Raw genomic sequence first — 24573 nt, 5'->3', positions numbered from 1 at the left:
ACACGCCCACACACACACACACACACACTCACGCTCACGCTCTCACATACATATTATGCATATTATATATTTTTCTTTAATTTAAACTTTTTGTAATCAAACCGAAATTTTTGTTTTGCTTTAAAAATGTACTTATGTAGTTGTATTTATAAGGAGGAACGCTGGCTCTTGAGACACAGAGTTACTCTAGTTCAAGAGTCAGCGCACACATTTTTGTAAAGATTATGTTTTTGGCAAAATAAAGATTTTTTTTTTTATTTTTTTTTTATTTTTTTTTTTATAGGAGTTGGGAATGATGTGTTTTATTGTAACAGAAGAATAAGATGTCCATATTATCTTCATAGATTAAGCATTTTGTTTTATCGTTTTTAAGAACTAAATTGTAAAATATTTAGCAGTCTTTACAAAATTGATTTTATTGTTAACCAACTAGTTTTTAATAACATAAATATTATAAAAACGATTATTCAATCAAATTGACTTCTTATAGAAGCATTTCTGATCATCTATACTCTATAGGAACACAAATATTAAATTTATGATCGATTATCTCTTCATACTAATAAAAGCCAAAACCAACACCTCGTTGTAATGATTTCATATTCAATCTAAATCACATCACTTCATTCATAAGAGCATCTTAGCACTAAAATCAATTTAAGCATATCATGTTTAGAGGCAGGACGAGTAAATTGCATGCATGCATTATGCATGCGGCCGCAGAAATCTGTCGTGTTGGACCCGAGCCAAGCATATACTAATGCTACACTTAACTTGGAAGTTCAAAACTTTATCTTTTATAGAGCTGGGATTTTCAATTGCTCGTATGAACGGAACGTGTAAAGTTATTGGGTTATGTTTTCAGTTTTAGATGTAGTTTTAAACATGGGCCTTAAAAAATATAGCAGTTGTTAAGAATCATATTATTAATAGTTTTTAGCTTTTCTTTTAAAACTCGTTCTTAATCATAATACAAAGGTACTCACGTAGTACATGTGCTTGTATGTATTCTTAAAATTTTAAATCGTAAGATACAGGAAAAAGCTTAAATTAAATAAATAGTATCCACTCTTAATTCCCACAGGTAGGTAATGGAAGAAATGGCAATCTTTCTGAGCTCGGCGCTCTTTGTCTATTTTTTTTTGTTTTAAATCGAGTCTGAACGTAGCATCAAAGCTTCAATGTATTTTTCTTCGTATTATATTTTTTTTTGGTTGGTTGGTTGGTTTTTATGTCTATAATGTATCGGAATTTTGTGACCTCAAAATTAAATTCAATTTTGGCGCGAGCTTTATGGCATTTCTGAGACAATTTAGGGCCGATTTTTCAATCCTTGGTTAAAACTTATCCGTCCAATAAAGTATTACACGATAATATTAAAATGTCACCTGTACACTGTCAAATACAGGTAATTAGAATACATTTTTGAAATGGTAGTTTAATACGTTATTCAACGAATAAGTTTTATCCAAGGATTGAAAAATCGGCCCTTAATATAATAAGATATCGAGTGAAAGACAGTGAATCCTATCTTAATCTCTTGACTAAGATTGAATTGGGAATGGAATCAAATTTCAACATTCAAGAATAGATTTTGCATTGATGAACATTGCTTTAGTTTCATTCACATCGAGACGTATTTAATAGCCGATAGGCTTCATTCAATTGTAACTAATTTAAGTAAGTTCTGTTCAGTTTGATAATCTGCTTTTATAGTTTAAGTAGTTTGTTTAATTTAAATAAGGTACGGCTCTTAATAATATAATTAATCTTTATTTTATCAGCATGAGTAGTTTCTTTTTTTGAGAAGATCGTATTTTTTTTTCTCGATCTATTGAAATACCTACAAGTAATATATGTATTATGTAGTTTTAGGTATAAAGGATATATAGGTAATATTTATAAATAACAATAATTATGGATTTAATGGTGATCTATCTGAAAAGTTACTTAAAACAAGAAACTTTTTTCATCCACATAATATTATTTAATAAAGTATGTACATTGTACACTTGTACAGTCAATAACGTAAATCTAATATATTTATGTCATTGACTCTAAAAATAGTAACGAAGTCTCGAAGGTCTCTTATTTGATTATATGATATTGGTCCCAGAACTTGTAAATTCAGGTAGGTATTGATGTTTCAAGTTTCCTTCTCAATTATAATGAATATAACATTTTATCTTAAATAAATAAATAAATAAATACCTACCTAAATAAATTTTCGGTAGTTTTTAGGAAAATAATTTTAGATATTTTATCTGAATAAAACTTATTGATAAATGAATTATACCTACGTAGAGTCATAGTAATACTACAAGTACATAGATTCTACTACTACCTACCTATTCTACTACTTAGTAGATTGTCGATGATATAAAAAGCACTGGTTTATTGATTGCACCTTATTATTTAATTATTGCATATAACGTATGCATATCATAATGTACTCTAGTTCAAAGAAATTGCTACAAATAACGTAATGACCTGAAAATTACAGTAGGTACTTAAGTTATCGGTCATTGAGGCAATTTGTGTCGACTTCGCGCTTATTGCAAGTTTAATATCATTTACTGTTTGGTTGGCGTTATTGGTTGTTTTCCTTTTAATGTACTTTTACCTTACTATTTTCACTTTTAAAGGGAGCTCAGGCGATGATAATAAAATACTGCTTGAGGTTGAGGTAATTTTGCTCTAGTCGTAGTTTAATTCAATGAATGTACTTGCTTACTTTAGTCTTTGCTATATAAATGTAGTTTACCTATCACATTTCCACAGGTAAACTGAACCAATTTTATTAATTTATATGTAAAATAAAATAAAGATATCAGAAGATAGTTAAACACCAAGTACACTTCGTCTAATTGAATGAAGTCATGGAAATTTATGCGAATACCTTTCTCACAATTACTTCAAGAAAGCGAGTAAAACCAGGAATACAAACCTAGGTACAATTACAAATAAGTAGAAGCAAAAAGTGAATGTTTATTTAGTATTCATCATTCGCATAAAACTTTTACAACGCCAAACTTCTTGAGTGAACTAAATCACGGGGTTAATTTAGAATTAAATTCTAATTGAAATCCAAATCACTTTAACAACACCCGTGAGACTATAAAATGAACTGATTTAATGATCTCTTATAATTACAAGCCCAAGTAAACGTGGGTGTTTTCATTTAAAAGGAAGGAACTGTTATGTACACGAATACGTTATAATAGAGCCGAATGACTATTATGAAAATCGGTTTAAAAGTGGTTATGAATAACATACAATTAATTTATTAACATATATGGAATGAATCGTACTAATATGTAGATATATACAAAAATTATTAATGTTGTCTAAGGAAATTTTTATGAAAAAAGAAAATTATGTATTCTTTTTTAAAATTACAAAGTGTGAAAAGACATGATTTGCATACTCATTTTCTTTATTTCTATTGCGCAGAATTTTTATTATAATCTCCTTATACTTATAAGGTATCCATAAGGTGACGCCGTGTTCCTAATAATTTAAATGGATTACTTTGATTTATTTCTTAAAAGTATGGACGTCTTGACTCTTGAACTGTTTTTATATTCAAAGTTTTGATTTATGACTTCAAAAATTACTCATAAACACCAAAGTTTGAAGCGATACTGAATGATTAAAGATCCTGTTTCCTTTCATACCTAGGTTTTTTAATATTACAAAAATGAAACTAATATTTTATGTTAGAATTAAAAAATAAAAAATATAATTAAAAACATTACTTTTATAAATCTTAATACCTTCCTCAATACATACGCAATCTTGTTTTATATTTGAAACCAAAATACAACAGATAGAACACGTTACAAAAAATGTATTTATTGTACAATCCACTTACATGCCTTATATCAAAACATAACGACAAAACATGGATATCCTTTGGCAAAACCTCCCACAGTGTCAAGATAGTAATTTACATTCTTATCATAACTACGAACAATATCTTCTGCTTAGTAAATGGGTGTCTAGGAGCAAAAACACTTAAGCGATAGGCGTATTATTTCTTATACACCTACTTAGTAAATTATCTTGAACTAAATAGTGGGAATATTTTGATTCAAAGAAGCAGTAATATTCACAATTTATTTTGAGTATTCTAATGAATCGTGAATAAATTAAATAACTCATGATTTACGCCCTATTAAAATAATTTCCTAATTGGTCTTGCTCGCGGTGACCTGGGTCTTGTAGTATACTATTCGCCAATATGGACTGACGTTGAAATATTTTTTCAACTCAAATAGTCTGTTGTGAGTTCATTTTTAAAAATAATAATGTCCCGTTGTTTGTATAAATTCAACACATTTCATTTATGTGATATTGTTTGGCTTTGATTATTAATTATAGACTCTGCTAACTGAAACATTTTTCACGAAAAACAACATAAAAACATCGTTAATTACCTATCTCTCAAAGTTGTTCAATCGACAGATAACAGAACTAAGGAAGGTTCTAGACGCGAAATGCGCATTCAAAACTGTAGCCTCAGGGGAAAGACTTAGCAAAACGTTCCATTTCCTTGAAAGTAGAACAGCGGTTGACCGATCAATTATTCGTTTGCTCTAGCGAAGCATCGGGATCGCACGCCATGGTATCGATTTCGATATCGAGTTATATAACTAAAGCGATTGTTTTACTTAGGCGCGAATCTAGAAATTAATGACGTAATTTAGAAGATGAGTGCCTCACGTTTTCATCTGAATAGTGTCAATGTGTTTTTATTAAATAAATATCGATTTTGATATCGAGTTATATAACTGGTTAAGCGATTGTTTTAATTTCGGCGCGCATCTAGAAACTAATGACGTAATTTGGAAGATGAGTGTCTCGCGTTTTCATCTGAATAACATTGCAAATGTGTGTTTAGTACGCAATTAATTTTCTGAAAATTACAAATTTGATGTGATCTTATATTTTATGTTGGTAATTTATGAAACGAATTTCTGCACATCTAAGTATTCTCCTATTGTAAATATAACAGATGTTAATACATTAAGAATCAAAAATATTTTTATAGTATTAGGTACAAAAATGTAACAATAATCGGTTCCATTTTGCTTTTACTGCAAGGACACGCGTCCCATAATAGTATAAATAAAAATGTAACACGCTTTTAAAGCCTTATCATTCATGCAGGCCCATTGTAAAGTGCTACATGGCATTTAAAATAAACGCATTAAACCGAACATAAATGTTCGATGTCGATTTTCGATACAACAATGTATTGTTAATATCAGTGCAATTGAACAAACGATATTATCAAAGGTCTATCTGTGAAGGCATTTACAAAATTAAATAATTTTTGTTCTAAAACTAGCTGCGCCCCGCGGTTTTACCCGCAGTGCTCCGCCGCTGTCGGTCTAAGCGGATGATAAATGGCCTTTCTCGATAAATGGGCTATCTAAAAACGAAAGAATTTTTCAAATCGGACAAGAAGTCACGAGATTAGCGCGTTCAAACAAACAAACAAGCAAACTCTTCAGCTTTATAATATGATAGTATAGATAATAACTGAATTTTACGCTTTTAGTTAAGTTTAAATTACAAAAAAGTTATTTATAAATAACATACTATAACAATAATATAATGCAAGGACAATACTAAATCATGTCTTATAAAATTGCATGTTAAATAAACTTATTGAGTTCAGAGCGTGAAAAATATCCTTGCATTTTAATTATTTCAATGCAGTTTTCTTATAAAAGTCACGCCATCAAATCACATGCTCCATTTAAAAACACGAATACATATTGTTATGAAATCAACCGTAAAGTTTATAAAAATACGTTGGAATGTTCTAGATCTGTAATAATATTATTTTTGTCCTTATAAAAACAACTACTACCATTATTCCAAACCAAATATGGCAAATAGGTAACTTTCAATAAAACAATAAAAAAAATATTTTTACAAACATTTATAAAACATAAATATGACCCACTTAAGCTTAAAAATTAAAATAACTTGATTTTGGAACAATTACACGATACCGTTTAATTTAACTAATTAACATCATAATTATCTAAAAATAGATGAAAATCATAATTAATCTCTTTAATTATACGTTGTTATAAAGTATAATTTCCAAAAGCTTCATTTTAGTCTATAAATAATTCAAAATTTAACTATTACAATGTTATGATATCGCAATAATCAGCAAAGCTTTTAATCATTCACATATTTTTAGAGATAGTATAATATGTTGAAATTTCAATATATTGTGGCCCTTAATAAATCACTCCAATGGTACCTTATTTTACATGCAGAGAGTATTGCATAGAATATTTAAGCCTACGGAGATTATAAAATCTCACTTAATTTATGGCTTCATGGTCAGAAAATAAATCCTGAAACGGGTCGTGGCTTAAAAAAATATTTAATTGTGTTTTTGTCCACTGAGCAAATACGATAAAGGAGGATTACTTTAATTTCACACTTAACACTGGATGGTTTTTATATTTTTAAAGCGAAAACGGAAACGAGCGGATGAGTTTTTAAAGTGGTTTTTTAAAAGTACTCGAATCGGCGCCTGAGGAGCGCTTTTAAAAGATGAAGTAAAGCCGTATAATATTACAGTGTTTTCTAGAAGAAACGAAGGAACGAAGACCGATTACTTGAATGCCATCTTTTTCACGTGTGTATGTTTTCTTTTCAACATAATATGTTGACTTCAAATTTCAGATGAAGCATTTGTACACAAATTCGTACAATCGTACAGTACTCCAAAAGTGATAATGCGCATAGAAATCTTCGTCACAGTTCGGTAACTGTCATATTCCCGGAGCGTCCGAAGACGATATGTATATAGAGTGGTTAAATGCGTTTTCTTCATGTATAATTTAGTAAAATTTGTTTAGTCAAATGAAATACATTTTGGAAATACGACAATTAGTGAAGATTTGCATGCGCATTATTAATTCTGGAGTACTGTATTTAATTGTAATGTTTGGTATATTGGAGTAAAATAAAAAAATACACAGAGTGTTGACAGACTGCTATTTTTACTCTACGTCGCGTCAGTAGCAAACAAGACACAATTTTAAATGTAATTTTTACTTATAACAAACGATTTTATCTCTGATCTCTCAACTAAAATTTTACGCTCAGTCGAAGTCAAGATCAAGATATAGAACGAAAAGTTTTATCTCGCCGTTTTCTCTTAGATTTTAAATCTTTCGCCATCTACATTTTAATGTCGGTATTATTTTGTGTTTGAAGAAAATGTGGGAAAACGAAGCGTTGTTTGCGCGAGCGAGATTCACGAAAGGACGTGGAAATTGCATTTTGTAGTAATAAATGTTACGCTGTACGATTACCCATAGAATCTGAGATTGTTCCGCGTTTCATATTTATAAAATGTCGTATTACCCAATTGTAGTTTCCAGTAGAATACAGTTCTATTTTCGCACGATTTTCCTGTAGAATTCAGGCAGTTACAATTATGCTCCATAGGAGTATGCTAGTCTGAAACGTTCTTGATGTTTCTGTAAGTTTACAATGATATGTAATATACTTATATAGATAATACCTTGAAATTGTGATCATTGAATTAAATCACTGTCATCTGTATTGGCTTGGCCTAGTATTCAATAACGAGTGAAAAATATTAAGTAAAAATTTTAATTTTATATCAAAGTAAAATGTTCTTTCATTTAATTTAATGAGAAAGTAGGTTATCCTTCGAATTAATTATTTTAATTAATAAAGATTTTTTGTTAGTCTGGTTTCTGATAGTAAAGTTAACATTTGGTAAATCATATTGGTAATCTGTAATAGGTATGTTTGGAAGAAATACCAAAGAAAATATGATCTTGTAACTACTTTTTCATTTAAAAGTATTATTTTTAATACTCTTCTCTTATTCAATTTAATAGGAACGAGTGATAAAAGTAGGTATCAATATTTGAAACTTGAATATCCATTACTTTTCTGCACTTTTAGCTGTAGTGCCATAAAATTGTAATTCAATATAGATTTAAAATTTATGTCGCAAGGAAAGTTGAAATTTCGCTTAAAAGTTTCCACAACTTCGGTTATTATTCTTAAAATATTGCGTTAAACTCAAAATATGAGTAATGAGACAGATACCTACTGAAAACTCCTAAAGTGCAGTCAATTGGAAAGTTTCAATATACATAAAATTACTCTCAATATTCCATTGAAGTAATAAGTACTATTAGCGTAACGATAAACTGATTGGTGAATGAACTGTGAAACCCTAGCAATTAATGTATGCAATTTTATTTGCATATTGCGCGTTCCGAAATAGCTATCGCGTTTCAAGCTAAATTAAATTTTATTCCGTTTAAAAAGAGTTCATTTTCGATTTATGGCGCCGAAATTATTTTGCTTTGTATTGTAACCATTTCACTTCGGTGGAGTTTTTGTTCGAATGAAATGTTCGCATATGTCCGGACGTCCGAGCGACATACCAAAATGTTTGACAGCTTTTTGTCTGGCATTTAATTCTAAGCCTTTTAAGCGTTCTGAATATTGCACAGAAATAAAATTTGAACGTGTGTGTGTAGTAGACGTGCAATCAAACGTGCTTCTATTTTTCAACAGTTTGAAAGGTAGGTAAATAAATCGTTGTATTTACGATTGAAACAAAATAAGGCTTGCTTTTAACTTGTTTTCAGGTTATGTATTAGAGAGCAATATTATCCTCTATGTCTCTCAAAATTTATTGATTATGGAGTACCACTAAAGGTAGTGGAACCCTTTTATTGTTAAATTTGTTATCAAAATCGGTTTTGCCGTTTTCGCTGAAGAATCGAATACTTATAACAAACTTTAGTAGTATTATGATAATTAGTGATTTAATTCAAATTTAGTTACATAAAACAATATACCATAATATGATACAATTTGCTACGCTTAATTAACATTGAAATTTCAACAGAAAATCATAATTTGTAAGCGGAATCAGTACTGACCGATCAAATGCAGTTTAAATGAAAATTGAAACGTTTCATACTTATGTATAATATTGGACCTGACGTACTTTTGTTACAAATAAACTCGTAAATAAATTGAAATTTCAACGGACAAAGTTAAAACGAGTGATTATAAATTCTAAATACTAAAAATAAAACAAAACCGTAATCTGTGTATTCAAATGAACGTTTGTATTCTCTTGTTTTGATTATGTAAATATTGTTATAGTTCGCGAATATAAATATTTCCTGTTACGATTAATGTAAACATTATAGTTTTAGATTGGGAGATATTTTTACTCTTTATTTATTTAATGTTTTAATAGGATGCGTGATTCTTGTATTTTTTCTATTAATTTTAATAATATATTCTATGTCATCTAACTGCAGTTCACACACATAGTATCATGATATCTCTTTATTGTTGATTTTTATCACAAAAGGTAGCATTTGCTATTTCCCAAGGTCTCCCCTATATGCGTATCAAATAGCATAAAATATATTGGTTCTGTAGTTTAGGCGTGGAGGAAATTAACGTTTGCATCATGTTACGAATGAAGATAGTGGTTGAATAGAATATTTTTTTAATGAATTAGATTCAAAAAAACAATGTTGAATTAGCCTTAAATAAAACACACTTTAATACATTACATTGAAAAATAATCCTGAATTATACTAAACGCGTATTCGCAGTATATATTATAAACAAGAACAGCAATTGACCAAATCTACAGGCTACAAGACTTTCAGAAATAACAGAACATTTTGTATGTTAAATCCAGGCGCATCTGGTGTAGTGGTCACATCGAAGCCAGCCCAGCCGCAAATACAGTTCACACTGTGAATGAGGAAAATTGCCTTGCAACGAGTTTTTGTGGTAAAAAACACAATATTTGAGCGCGCTTTTTCATATTGGTATATAGTGATCGATGGAATATTGGTGTGGTAGAGGTGATGTGAAAATATTGTATGGTTTATTTTAGAGTAGTACATATAGTGATTGGTCTTTTTATTGTGGCATCTTCCTAAGCTAATATAAATTATGATAAGAGCTTGAAGAAAATACCACACATTTCCATAAAAACCTAAACGTTAGGTAATTTTTTAAGGGAACTACGTATATGGAGCTCATAATGTATTTTGTTCACACCTACAAGCACCTCCATTTATCTGAAGATTGTGCAACTAACAGTTCTCAGCGAAAGAGCAGTCATAGCCCTAATCCTTCATAATCTTTCTCTGAGATATTGCTCTCTCGTTCCCTAGCAACACATCTGATAAGGACGACAAATTACACTTATCACACGGTACGCGGTATAACTTTTCCTCTTACAAAATTCTACGTTTACCTTCCATGCCAATTCTAAAACTAATTTTGAAAAATCACACGTAAAAGAAACCACAAACGATTTTCACGCAAGGGAAAACCTTTTAAAGAGTTTTTGCAAAGCCAGTTTACTCACAATGAAATCTGTCAACAATTCCGCCTTTCAAATATTCGATTAAAGGCAACTCTTTGAGTCGCTGTTCTCCTGGTAGCGAGTGTACGTTCGTTAGAAATTGCACTCGGATGCGGAAAAAGCTGCGTTTTGTGTTGTTTGATATCGCCACATTGTAAAACATTTACTTCCATAGATTTAGAAAGTACACTTTTTATATTTATGAGAAGATAAAATTGAATTGTTTTTCTAACACACGGTTTTCCCCTTTTCTTTTTAATTTCTCGCGGTTTCAATAAGTATGTAGTATGTCTCAAAATAGGACAACAATCGTAAATATAATTTCAACAGCCTCTTTTAAAGATAAATATTTCGCGTTACAAAAAATCCAGTCCAAAATGTCTACGTCTCTGAAACAATGGGGAGACTTAATAATTCCAACATGCCATGAAATAGAATAGGCTAGGCAACAAAGCCTGATCATAATGCGTGCTGTATCGCTACCAGAGCTTGAGTAATGAAGCCTTCAATACGCCCAGATACCAGCTGTTCTTTTATATACGCCTGGTACCTCAACCGTTTATTAGACTGGTACATACCTTTACAACGACAGCTGTTCTTTTTTAATTTGGTTTCCATTACGGTTTTTGTTTGATTTATAGGGCCGTCAAATTTTGTATCAAGCGAATTTATTAATCAATCGATATTGTTATTTTCGTATTTAAAAAGAAAATAAGCTTTATAATGACGTCATAAACAAAATTATAAATATTATCTAATTAATCTCGACAATTACTAACAAAACAAGCTCTACTTCTGTAAAATAGTATTATAGTAAAGTGGAATTCATCTAAATAGTGCTTTTCTGGATAGCATAGTCGTCTAGTGAAATAATGAGGTAGGCGGTGTTGCAACGTCAGAAAAGCCCTTGTATATCAGTGCTGCTATATTATTTTTAAAAAGTTACAAAAATACTTTTTAGTTTGTGTATATTTAATTTTATACAAACACTACATACAAATTAACTCAAGATACCACAGCTAATAGATACGAAGCTAATTATCAGTAACCATGTGAAGAAATCAAGTTACGAAGTTACTGGTAAACTATAAATTATCAAGCCGATTGGCTATTGCGTCAAGTTTATATGGACGAACGAAATAACCAAAAAAATGTGCCAAAATAAAATGAAAACGAAAACAGTTCTTAATTTCAAGGTAAGTTTTTATACATTGCAGTATACACGAGGCAAGAATTTTTGGCACAATTTCGATACCCACAAAGCCTTGTCGCTATTGATTTTAACACTAAATTGCGTACCAAGAAAAGCAAACATAACTTTAAATTCTAAACGCAACTTCAAAGAATTTAATAAATAACTTCGGGCGCCTGTTTTCATTATCGTCTTCAAACTTGCGTACAACTTAACCTGTCTGAGTTTGGCAGTACTGGGCCTTCCAGTTTCTTTTTCAACCGGTTGGCTGCTATTCAAATGTTTCGTTGGCTGAGTTTTATCTCTGCCTGAAATGTACTTTTCCAACTATTGGCATACTTGGGTTTTGGCTGTACTTTCGGACATTTATAGGTTAGCAAATTAGTTCTCGTAATAAATTTTGTTCGAAGCGCAATATTCGTTACTTTAGAGCGCGATTATCTCTTATTTTTTACTAGGAATGAAACAGCTTTGAATGTAGTATCCAGTATTAATGTTCTTTCTTCTTGTATTTAACTTACAACGAATTCAACGACATTTGAAATATTTTTTTTAACTCGATAAGAATCAAAATAGGCTCACCCAAGGGCTCACCTTTATTGACAGTGTCATTTTCGCGACTCCAAAGTAAACCTCACATTAAATATTTAATTCTTAATGTACTGTTTGTTTCACGTATCCTAAGTGAGCGGTGGCGTGTTGCTACCAAGTCAATTTGTCAGTTATAACACGCACGTATCATGGCAGATGGAGTGGTTAGCTGGTTACTCAGTTAATATAAATTGACGTATGAATCGATATGGAAACGATATACGTGTTGGCAGAATTTTGGTGATGCAAAATGCTTGGTCTATTGGAGAAGAGTTGGGTGTCTATCGTATCCTCGTAACGCCAAACATTGGCTTGCAGCCCAAGTACCTTTTAAAAGGTTCACATGGTGCGGACCCAGAGGTGATGAAATCTAAAAAAAGTGCCTTATTATTTCCGTATGAGCGTGGGATTTTTTCTGCATGTAAATGTATGTCAGTGGAAGGTTTTGAGACACTTAATAACCCCAAATTCGTTATTCTTTATTTAGGCATATGGGCTTTAATGTATTACAAAACCCGATTTCGCAAAATTCGTATTTTTTATATTATTGATTAGCGGTAGACAATATAGGGTTTATTTTATATTACAAAAAACAATGAACATAAATATTTGGATTAATACATGTCTTCCAAAATTTTAATGACCAAAAACATATCTCACACTTACAATCTGAGAAAAAAATATCAATTTTTGAACAATATGATCATTATTTTCTGTACTTATTATTTTTAAAGGCTAGTTTATCACGTGTTTTAGGATTTCTATCAGAAGAAATCCACTTCCAACAGATGACAGAAGCAAAAATTAATAAGTTTTTAAATTGGACCCAAAAACACTATATAATAGCAACCCATATACCTTTTAAAATCAGAATGATAGTAGGTAAATTGATATAATATTTCTATAGAACTTTTAAATAACTACTTAATTTTGCAAATAAGAGTTGGTTTTTAATAAAAAAACTATTATTTTCAGATTCTTCAGAACTGGAAGAGCTTTCTTGGTTTTGGTTTATGTTGTAATCCTCATCTCCAAATAGTTCATACTTTTCTATATCTGACTGATTTAAGCTTCATCTATTTGCTCATCTCTCATTGGGTTACCTGAAAAGGATAGGTACTAAAAGATTCTGTAACAGACTAAATAATTTACTTTATATTATGAAGGAGAAAACGGTCTAAATCATAAGTTGCAAAGGCAAATCAAATTGATTAGTGGTTTATTCCCTTATACCTTTTAAAATCCAATAATATGTTAATACTCTTATACCTTCTAAAAGGTATCCAGATTTTACGAGGTTATTTTACACGCATATTCTTTATTTTCGTGTAAATCTAAATGTAATTATAATATTTACTTATTTGTCAACAAGCAGAGTAAGATACTCTCAGTTAAAAACCTAAGATTGCATCAATAATCATGGATTGAACTTACCACGTCCTCTAGTCAGTCGAGATGGCCAGACTTTTCGCCGGAATTTACATATATTTTATTTTTCTATTGGCACTATTGCTTAACCATAGACAAAAACATACTTTCCAGTAGCCGGATAAAAAACAGTAATTAGATTTGGCGCGTAATTTAAAATGTTACGGCGTTTTCAAATCAGATACTGTCAGATACCTTTAAAAAGGTACCGTGGGCGTTTATGTCATAAAGTTGGATAACAGCTTGGGCCGGTACCACTATCGAGCTGCATGCCTTTTAATAGGTATCTGGGCGTTACGAGGGTATAGAATTTTATTCTCATGTGAATGAGATTAATTTTAATACGACTATATACATTTTCTTGCGTATTTCATGATTTTGCTTCAGGCTAGTTTTTTATTCTTCCAGAAAATAGACTTTAGTTGCACTTCATAAAAGTTAGATACAAATTGTAAACAGGCACTATATTTATTTTAAATCAGTATTGAGACTTAAAAAAGTCAATAAGTTGCATTGAAAGCATAACTTTTTCAAGTAGGTTTAAGGAAGGATTTAAGCTTAGCTGATAAATCGTTTAGACTACCGCAGTAATCCCAGCTTAGTCGTGATTGTATAAATTTTCTTTTACAATAATTAATTGAAACCCACGTAAATAAGCTCATTATTAATTTATTTTAAAATAACTTATTTATTATACATTCAATTAATAAAATTATTATTTATTTTTAAGATTTTTTTCAACCCTTCTACATTATTTACAAATATACATTGGTATACTTAAACGCGGAGGAAACTAGGAAGTTCTTTTTATTATTTAAATATGAATCGTTTCATGCATATTTAAATGAGTTAGTATAATTTCCCCATTTATGCTTCGAATTTGTGGCATAGAAATAGACACATAATATTATTTTTTTTAAACACTAGCTGCGCTCCGCGGTTTCACCCACGTGGCTCCGCTCCTGATGGTCTTAGCGTGATGATATAGCCTATAGCCTTCCTCGATGAGCTATCTAACACCGAAAGTATTTTTCAAATGGGACCAGCAGTTCCTGAGATTAGCGCATTCAAACAAACAAACAAACTCTTCAGCCTTATAATATGAAATATTAATTATTTATAATTTTGTTCTGACACGAAGGTTTTCCATTAAATTACAACGGCTCAATGATATGAACAATTTTTATCCCGGAAAGGAATTCTGATTGATTGGGATGAACGTTCATTTTTCCAAATCTCACAACCAAGCCTCGTATACTGATGACTTGCCGAAAAATGAAATCTGTTCTACACGATCACTGAGATTTTAAAGGCATTTTAAGGGCAAATTATCCATTTCATATAATCGCGTGTAAGTGTTTAGTATATTAATTCTTAACTTTCTCGTTATATCGGTAGGAATAATTTTGATAAATTGTAGAGATAGATAATTTATTGGTAAAATATAATAGGCTTCTGGCGTCTCTTACTGTAAAAGTAGTATCTACAACTTGATAAACTTGAATAATTAATTTATTATCTTTAATTTCTGAATAAACTCTATATTAATATTTGTTAGGATACTGATAAATAGATAAAAATACTAAATATTTCAATCAATTATAAAATAATAGGTATAACACCTTTTGAAAATGAGAGACAGCCTTGATAAATGTTATCGATGGATGTAGTTCAAAGCCAACGCTTTTGTAAATAAAGTTCATGGTGCCAAAAATAGGAAAGTCAATACGTTGAGTTACTGCGCTTTAGATGATAAATTTAGTGCAGTGTATTTAGGTGAAACATTAGTTTGGATAATTTTTCCTGCTTGTTTGTATAACTTCATGTTATATTATTTTAGCAATCTAAAATAAGTTGTTCAAAAAGGTAAAACCATAATGATACACTATGGCTCTTTTATTAATTGTCGTTAACACCAAAAAATTGTTATAACTAAGTTTACAACGTTTATGTGGTACCAGATCCACGAAACTCAATTGTAACTTTATGTTGAATATTATAATATGTATATCTAAGCATGTCTCTGAACTTACTGTCTATTATTATCGATAGCTCATTATTTGAAATAGCTATATAGCAAAATAATTCCAATATAATATTGCGTAAAAGTGACGAATATCAACCACATTATAGTTGCCATGCAATATTAGCCTTGAGTGTAAGCTGATGTTACAAACATAATTGTGTGGACTAAGGTGACGTTTAAAATTAGCATTAGTACATTATAGTGCTACGGCGTAGCACTGTAGCACTATTGTGTAGCACTTCATGTAGATGCTAGTCACGGCTGAATATATTTTGGTGTCTACCATTTTCTATATTTAGATTTTTTGGCGGGATCCTGTTCATTTTATTTATTACCTAATAAGGAAATAATATTATAGACTTTCCTGTATTGTATAAATCTATGTATCTCCCCTATGTACAGTGATAAGCACGTAAGCACAGGAACAAGAGATCCTGGCTTCCATCCAATCAAAAAACAGCTAAATATTTATTTGATAGGACAGAAAGTTTTATACTTTTTGTACCATAACGAAATATATCAGTAGTTAGAGATCATTGAAACAGAAATGAAATACATCTGCATCCCACAAGGTACTAGAAACACTATAATATCGTAAGCGCTTATACATCTATTATGCAAATACCTAACTATAATATTCCTTCTATTCTACAATCGCAAGATCCTAAATCCCATTTGTGGCTAGCACATCTGCAACTAATTGTTGTTCATGCCTTTACAGTGTTAGCACTAATCGCCAAGTGGAGCATCTGCTTTGCTTCCTTATTATATAAGATTTTCTAGAATATTCCAATATTTTTTTTATAAATTTTAAATGTTTATCACTACATAGCAAAAAACAAAGTCACTTTCTTTGTCGCTATATTGCATGTATCCCTATGTATGCTTTCGTGGATAAAGTGATTGAATAAGTTTATATTATGTGTAATTTATTAGGTTTTATACACAATGGGCGGAATGCTAGTTTTCTTATAATCGTAACGTGGCTATTAAGAAAACTCTTTTAAATGAAAAAAGGGAGTTTTTAAAGTATACTACTGTATACAGTAGTCATACAGAAGTACAATGTTGTAAAAAGTAATGGTTTCCAAGTAACAAAAGTTCATCTTTAGTAGAATTCGAGGTGTCCACTCGAATAATATGAAATACAACAACGAAATACTTGTAGATTACTCCCCTGGTAATCATTCAATCATTATTTATATATTTGGACCTTAATACTTTCACACGAAGCAAAATACTATGATGTATTGACTCGATTAACTCTTGCTGGTCCATCGGTCAGTGATAATAATTATTGTTCTGGGAAAACGATATAATATCGCCAAATTGATGAAGCTTTCGGTCTTATTGTCTGATTATATTTATAACACGTAGTCAGTGGAGAGCTTTATTACTCACTGTTAGTATATTATTGAACTCGAAAATATATTTGAATTTTGATTAAAAAACAATTAAGTCTTATGAAACGAATTTTTAACGAAGAAACTATTTCGTGAATATACTAAAGCAATAATTGTAGTCATTATCTTTACCATGATCAAGGACAAAATATAACATATTCGATAAAACTATGTATTAATAATTATTTTACCTATATTTTATCTATACAGGGTGTAATCGTTAAGTGTGCACAGACGATTTTTCCGTAACTATTACAGATAACAAAAAACTTTAAACTGATATCGAAAGTACTTAACCTAATGAGTAAAATGGCCGTAATATTTTTAAAAAAAAAAACGAGAAATATCAGTTTAGTTTTTTGATATCTGCAATAGTTACGGAATAATCGCTTGTGCTCACTTAACGATTACACCCTGTATAAGTCGTGCATACATAATGGTGTGTCATATTACTATTGGACTATAGGACCATTCATTATTGAAATCTCATATCCATCTAAATTCAATTGAATATTACAGGACTAAATACTCCAACGCCTTTGGGCTAACCTCACTTAACTACATAATATCTGTATAAAGCAATCCGATAATGGCTCTCGTAAGTCTTCAATGCTATGAAGTGGACTTTAAAGTAGGACAATCACGACAAAGAGTGATTTGAAGCGGCAAATAGCATTTATGACATTGTCAAAGAAAGGGGTAACTTGCTGATTGAAAAGAAATGGTTTCGATTATCTTGTTGGTTGGCTTTTTAATTTGATTATGTTTGTTAAGATTGAGAGATTATTATCGTTTATCAGGTTCAAAAACAGTTTTTTGTGTTGTGCTTTGGGGAGTAACTTTTTGTGACAGGTTTACTATGATGTCTATATTGTTTGAGCTCGGTCGGTTTTGTAGCACTCTAGCTTAGTTTTCTAATTAAGTGCATCATTTTTCGGAATTCAGAAGTAAAAATTCTACATCTGCATATCATGAAGCATTTCATATTTGTGCATGTTTTTCGAATACATTTCCGCAATTAAAAATATTAAATTATTGCAAATGAATGCCTTACTTTGCTTTGATGTTAACGAAATACAATAGAATATATTAATATTAACATTTCCTCGGTATATGTAATACTGAAAATCACAAGCACCGCAAAGCGTACAACATTCAGAGCCAAGTAAAATAACATGTTACTTCCACTTAATATTCCTTCACTCCCGCAGTTCCTAGTTTATATGCGTACACAATCCAAAGGCATGAATTTTCGTATATATATGTTCAACACCAAACATTATTCAGCATAGCTAAAGTTGTAACAAAGAACAGGCGCAAAGCCGCGAGTTATCAAGAACGCAAACAAAATGATGGTTCACGTGAATGGAATATAGAAAGCGCCTCTTAAATATCACTTTAATAAAAGTTCAATTATCTTTGACGTCGACTCGAACAGATATACCAAGTCCTTGAACTCTGAAAATCCGAATGTACAAGGAAACAATGTTCCCTATACGAATTTCTGTACATTACGTTGTCGTGGACATGCGTATTGGCCGCTGTGGGGACGAAGCACGAATCTTCTTCACCACACGCAAGCGTACAGGGGAAATTGTAATCTATTGTAAGACGGGGAAGATTTAGTTTCCCTTTCATCGAGGGGCGAGCAAGCGCTCTATGTTGGGCGGGGGCATCGAGTTGAGGGTGATTCAGTTGAAACGTCGCCGCGTCAGGGGATAGTATCGCGCTTTACCCCGGTCCCCGCTCTGTAAATAGTCATTGAATTAAATCATTCGATATGTCACCAAATTAACCATCCATACTCATATTCCGATTTGAATGATTTGTTCACATAAGCGTTATAAATGGACCGCCCACTGCTATGTTGATTCCACCGGCTGTCAATAACAACACCACCGAAACTAGTAACGTGTCGTTTCTTAATTATTCATTATATAATTAGCTAAAATTAGTGCATCTTTAGTGTTTAGAATTTAGTGGTCGATGATAAACACGTTTATGGATATACCTAATGCCGAGCTGCATCTGCCATGGCTGTGATATAAATCTTCGTCGCTGGGTATAAATTTCTAATAAAATTTATTTTCATTTGCTTTGAAGCTTGTAGATGAGCAACACAAAACATTATTTACTTCTGAACAATCATTAAACGCAATTTGCATTCTGATATATGCATTTTTAAATTACCGTTTAATTATATTGTAAACGGTTCCTTCTGCGGACAAAATTTATAACCCACAAAACGGGGCTGAAAAATTATATGTCAAATTTACATACGTACGATTTATGGCTCCATCCAATATTTGGAATGCGTTGCGGTTAAAATTCAAAAGGTGTAAAAATTCAAATTTTTATATTTATCTCAATATTATTGTGTGTGATTTACATAACCGTTCGCTTTTCACATCGAGAGCTTTATTTATTACGTATGTATGTACATTTATTTTTAGTGTTTCAATTTAAATCATTACGTTCTTCTTCCATTCGCATTTTTCTTCGTATATTCTATGGCACACAGTATCACACATAGGTACTTATTTATCTATTTTAATTCATATTTTGTCTTTTTTTACGTATATGACTTAACATGCACAATTTCTTAACATTATTATAAAAAAGAGTTAAAATGTTCAGATCACGTTCTGACTTACGTAAATGATAGCGAAAGGCTTCTTAAGTTACGCTTTTCTCTAGTTACTACGAGTACCTTTTTCCCTTTCCTATTAACTTCCTTTCCCTTTATTCCATTTTTGAGGAAAACAATAATATGTTCACTATTTCATTATTCACGAGTATTTTTATTTATTGCTTATCAACTACGATTGCCTTGCCAAGAACTCCTATTTTATATTACTAGCTAGATATTCACTTCGAATTCCTCTGATTTTTGTAAATTTTCCTATGCCTCTAAGGCAAAATTCCCAATAATTATATTATATTTTACTGCATGGGTTAGGCATTGCTTTTCCTTTAATCTTAAGCATTCATACCTTTGCATTAAGATATTTAGGTTTAAAATCAGTAAATAAAATTATTGTAATGACAGGCTTTTGATATCTTCTTTAATATATATAAATCTCGTGTCACAATGTTTGTCCTCAATGGACTCCTAAACCACTTAACCGATTATAATAAAATTCGCACACCATGTGCAGTTTGATCCAACTTGAGAGATAGGATAGTTTAAATCCCAAATCGTTTTAGAGAAAGCGGGCGAAGCCGCGGGTGGTAAGCTAGTTGTCTTTATATATAGTATAAGAGTATAAGAATCGATATTTTATCTTCTGCATCATTGCATGAGATTCATGAAAGCGTGAGTGGTTCATATCAACTAAGAATTACAAATTTCGATCACGTAATCGACCTTTTTCTTTGATGAATTCATAGAGTAACTATCCTTGACTAAGGTTCCACGCTTGTTGAGTTTCATCTTTGATAGTAAATTTCGTAACTGTACAAGTATTAATTTCTGTCTCGCGGTTAAAGGATACATTTATCGAACCGCAATTAAGCTTAGTTTGCTATGCTCTACATCTATACTTAATAATATTATTATAAGGCTGAAGAGTTTGTTTGTTTAAACGAACTAATCTCAGGAAATTCATATTTGAAAAATATTTCGGTGTTAGATAGCCAATTTATCGAGGAAGGTTATGAGGAGCAATGCGGGTAAAACCGCGGGGTACAACTAGTTTAGTATATACCGCTAAAATTTACCTTATATTTTTCTTTAATTCAAAGGAATGCGTTCCATAACGCTTTATCAGGACAAGGCAAATTCCCTACACACGAGTACGAATAAAATGATAAGAACACATTGAACTTCCGCCCTTAAGAGCCTAGATATATCTTGTTCATCTTCCGTCAATCCTCCGATACAGAGATCTCAATCCCGAGGGAATAGTTTCCTAGTCGTCACCAAGTTTTTACCCTTTTTTGTCACAAGCTGCGTGTCATGGTATCAACTGTATTGCGATTTTCTTTATGCGAGCAAAAAATTAAATTTGCTCAGTTCCCGTTCGGATGGGATTGTGAATACATTCGATATTTATGGTTTGAATAAGGGCATTTTGAGTGTATGCAATTTTCCTTTGCATAAAAAAGGACTGAAATAATATCAATTTCGTTATAAACATGAAGGTACTAAATTTATAATATTAGAAAAAAAATTATGTAGGTAATTAAATTTATTCATTAATAAGTTGGCGTAATTTTATGTCATTACTAACTAAATTATCATCAGATTACAAACAATGATACGTAATACATTAAAAACAACCTTCAAAAACCATTCATGTTGCATAATTTATACTAAAAGTGGGCCACGCCTACTTTTACCAACATGCGGTATTCGTGTAATTGAATTCGTTTAAAACTAACAAACATATCCTCAACTTTCACCTTATAATATATTAATGACTTTTGTACTAACAGTTAAGAAATTAATCCTCTACTAAAACGATAACCTCAAAATTATCTTTAAAACAACAAACCACAAATCTAATCTACCAAAACAATAGCTTTGCAATTCCAGTAAGGAAATTATTTCTATATCAACAGTTCATTTGCTTCCATTGAATATATTATCATCGATCTTTTATTTGATTATTACTTCTCTCGACCTATATTTTGTGGTTACTCAAAGCCAAATAGAAGAATTATTGATGACATTTTGTCGTGACATGCTAATGATACCCCGAGAATGGTAAATGTATCGGTTTATTCAGTATCACTCTACACTATTGTATACGTCTTAGTGCTGTGAAAAATTGAACCATTTTCATAACAATTCTTCATGAAACCAATTATTTCAGTACACAGGTATTACAATTTTTATGGCGATTAATTGCTTAGTAAAACATAGTTTGTAAGCTATATTCAATTGAAAGAGTTTAATATACTGCACTCAAAATATTACCTACCTATAATATTTGTAGAAAAATATATTTCCAAGAATTTTATAAAAACATTCAGCAGTCTTCATTCGTAACATATTTTCACTGTACTGAATTAAATTGAAACATAACAAAATTGTAATATAAATCGTACATTGAATTCCACATGACGCGTCTCTGCTATGTGAAGTTTAAGATTAGTCGGATTTATTTTCTTGATAACACTTGAAAGCAATCATATCCTTAAAAATATCACACGTAAAGTGAAAAGCTATGTGTGGACACAAAATACACAGAAAATGCCATTGCGTTTACGGGCTGAACGAATATGCATATAAAATGGCTGTTGGTGCAAAGGCATTTAAAAATTTTATTTCCGTCGTACAAACGCAATAAAATGATGTAATATCTGTAGCTATAATATCGCGCACTTGTGTCGCAAGATAGTTTATATGAGAGTCTGCAATTGATTATACGACAGCCCCTGAGCGTTGAAGCAATTACAAGTTTATGTGTTAGTACGGGACCGCATAACATTTTTGATTTTAACTTCATATTACGGTCAAAAGCATTAAAAGAGTATTGAGCCTGGACTATTTCGAGTTTTTGTTATGTCGCGTTAACACGTATCCACACCCATTTCTCGCGAGTCTATTCACGTTAGTAAGAAATATACAGGATTTTTGGAATGGGGCTCTAAGTGTAGTTACTGTGTACCTTTTCTGCCTTTGTGTTTAAAGGGAAACGTTCTTAGGAGCTGTTTAGCTTTTGAAAGTGTTTTGTACCTGAAATGACAAGATGTAGACTACGTATTGTGCGCATTTCCTAAATATTGAACTATATTAATTCCTATCAACATCTATTTAGACTCACTATTCAAATAACATTTTCTAAAAGTACACGTAACTATCCTTCTGCCGATGTATCTATCTTCTCTTCAAATCGTCCCCTTATCACGTAACGTTCTCAATAAATATAATATTAAAAGGCTACGATTCAGGTGATTAGGAACAACAGCTGCGCCACATTCTTATAGACATACTTGACCTTTGCATTTAGGAATTATGCGACCAATAAAACGCGTAGAATTTGACGAGTTAGACACTTGTGACAAATTTATGTCACAGTTGTTCATAAAAATGTTATAGCAGTACACCTGAATGGTTCGTGGATCGTAGCATTACCGGATTTTTGTATTCCTTTTATATGGGAAGGAGTTTATTATAATCACAAAGGTTTTATTGAATTTCTGTGTGCTTGAGTACTTTTCGATAGATGTTAAGAGGTTTATTGTTAACTGTGATATCGTTTTACTATTGCAACTTACTGGTATGATTTAAAATTATACTTTAAAATATGATCTGTGATAAATGAAGAACGTTTGTTTGTGGTACTTTTTATATAAAATTCATATTACAATTTACAATTTACATTTAATGGATTCGAAAAAATGTGTATGTTCAGTGAAGTTTTTGCTTTAAAATATTGTATTTTTGCACAAACGATGCAATAAAAGTATTGAAATGTTTTTATAAAAGCTGTTCAAATAAATATTTCGTAAAATCCGACAGAGCCAACGAATTTTAAAGAAATATTTGTACATTGAGCGATAAGTTACGTACATAAATAAAGAAATATTATTATAATAATTTAAGTTATTTTTAATTTATAACAGGAGTTAACATTAGATTTAATTATTAAACGTAAATTTCACATAAACAAAACATTTAAAATTATCGAAATATAAATTCGAGATTTATGTACAATTAAACTAACTCGATTTGTACATTAAATTTATTGCATTAGCTAAAATCATTTATGCAGAAAATGCGGTCATAAATTAGATAAAATATTGAGTCTGCGGAAATACCTCTGCTTAATAATCTATGGGTTTATTGTAGCAGACTAGCTGGCGCCAACCGAGGTCGATGGTCTCATTCGATGGTTTGAGATGAAACTTCTTTTGGCTTTAAAATTTCTGAAGTTTTATAGATGTAAGATAAGATTAACTGGTGTTTTGATGAAGAGATTTTATTGTATTTAATTGCAAAAAAGTAAAAGGAACGGTCAAGTTTTAAGCACGTATACGTGCTAGTCCTTTTTTTGGGAATATAATATTATCATCAAATATCTGGATATTTTAATATTTGTCTTGATACATCTTGCAAAGAAGTCACGCCTGTCACGGGATCTACAAGATATTTCGTACCTATATTAACTGAATGGATAAAGTAAATAAAGTAAAAAAAATATATTTGTAATTTAATAAATCAAAGGATTCAACCGTTCAAAATACGCTATAAAATTTCTACATTCAATCATGATTTATTTTACATAAAATTCCACGAGCAATTCGGCTGAAACTGCGAAGCGCTAAAGCGCGATATCGGGCTGATGCATTTAAACAGATCCTTAATAAATAGATATTTAATCTATATGTATAATATATAAAACTCAAAGGTGACTGATATAGTGATCTATCAACGCACAGCCCAAACCACTGAACGTATCGAGTTGAAAGGCATACAGGTAGATGTCAGAACGTAGGCGTCCCCTAAGAAAGGATTTTAGAAAATTCATCCCCTAAAGGGGTAAAATAGGGG

The 24573-nt window shown here is 31.0% G+C and overlaps 1 protein-coding gene and 1 long non-coding RNA gene across 14 annotated transcripts in view; one reads left to right on the top strand and one right to left on the bottom strand.

Moving 5' to 3' along the window:
- The window catches only part of LOC123698557 (small conductance calcium-activated potassium channel protein), a 205350-nt gene that overhangs the window by 96508 nt on the left and 84269 nt on the right, over positions 1 to 24573 (top strand). The window lies entirely within an intron of this gene.
- LOC123698558 lies at positions 12820 to 13943 on the bottom strand. The gene is made up of 2 exons (XR_006752423.1): positions 13650 to 13943; positions 12820 to 13318 (listed from the first exon to the last, which is right to left on the bottom strand). It is a non-coding gene; the product is annotated as an uncharacterized LOC123698558 (long non-coding RNA).

Source organism: Colias croceus, chromosome 16 (assembly GCF_905220415.1).
Source record: "Colias croceus chromosome 16, ilColCroc2.1".
Lineage (NCBI taxonomy): Eukaryota > Metazoa > Arthropoda > Insecta > Lepidoptera > Pieridae > Colias > Colias croceus.
Note: the sequence above shows the minus strand (reverse complement) of the source record. Positions and strands in the feature narration are given on the sequence as shown.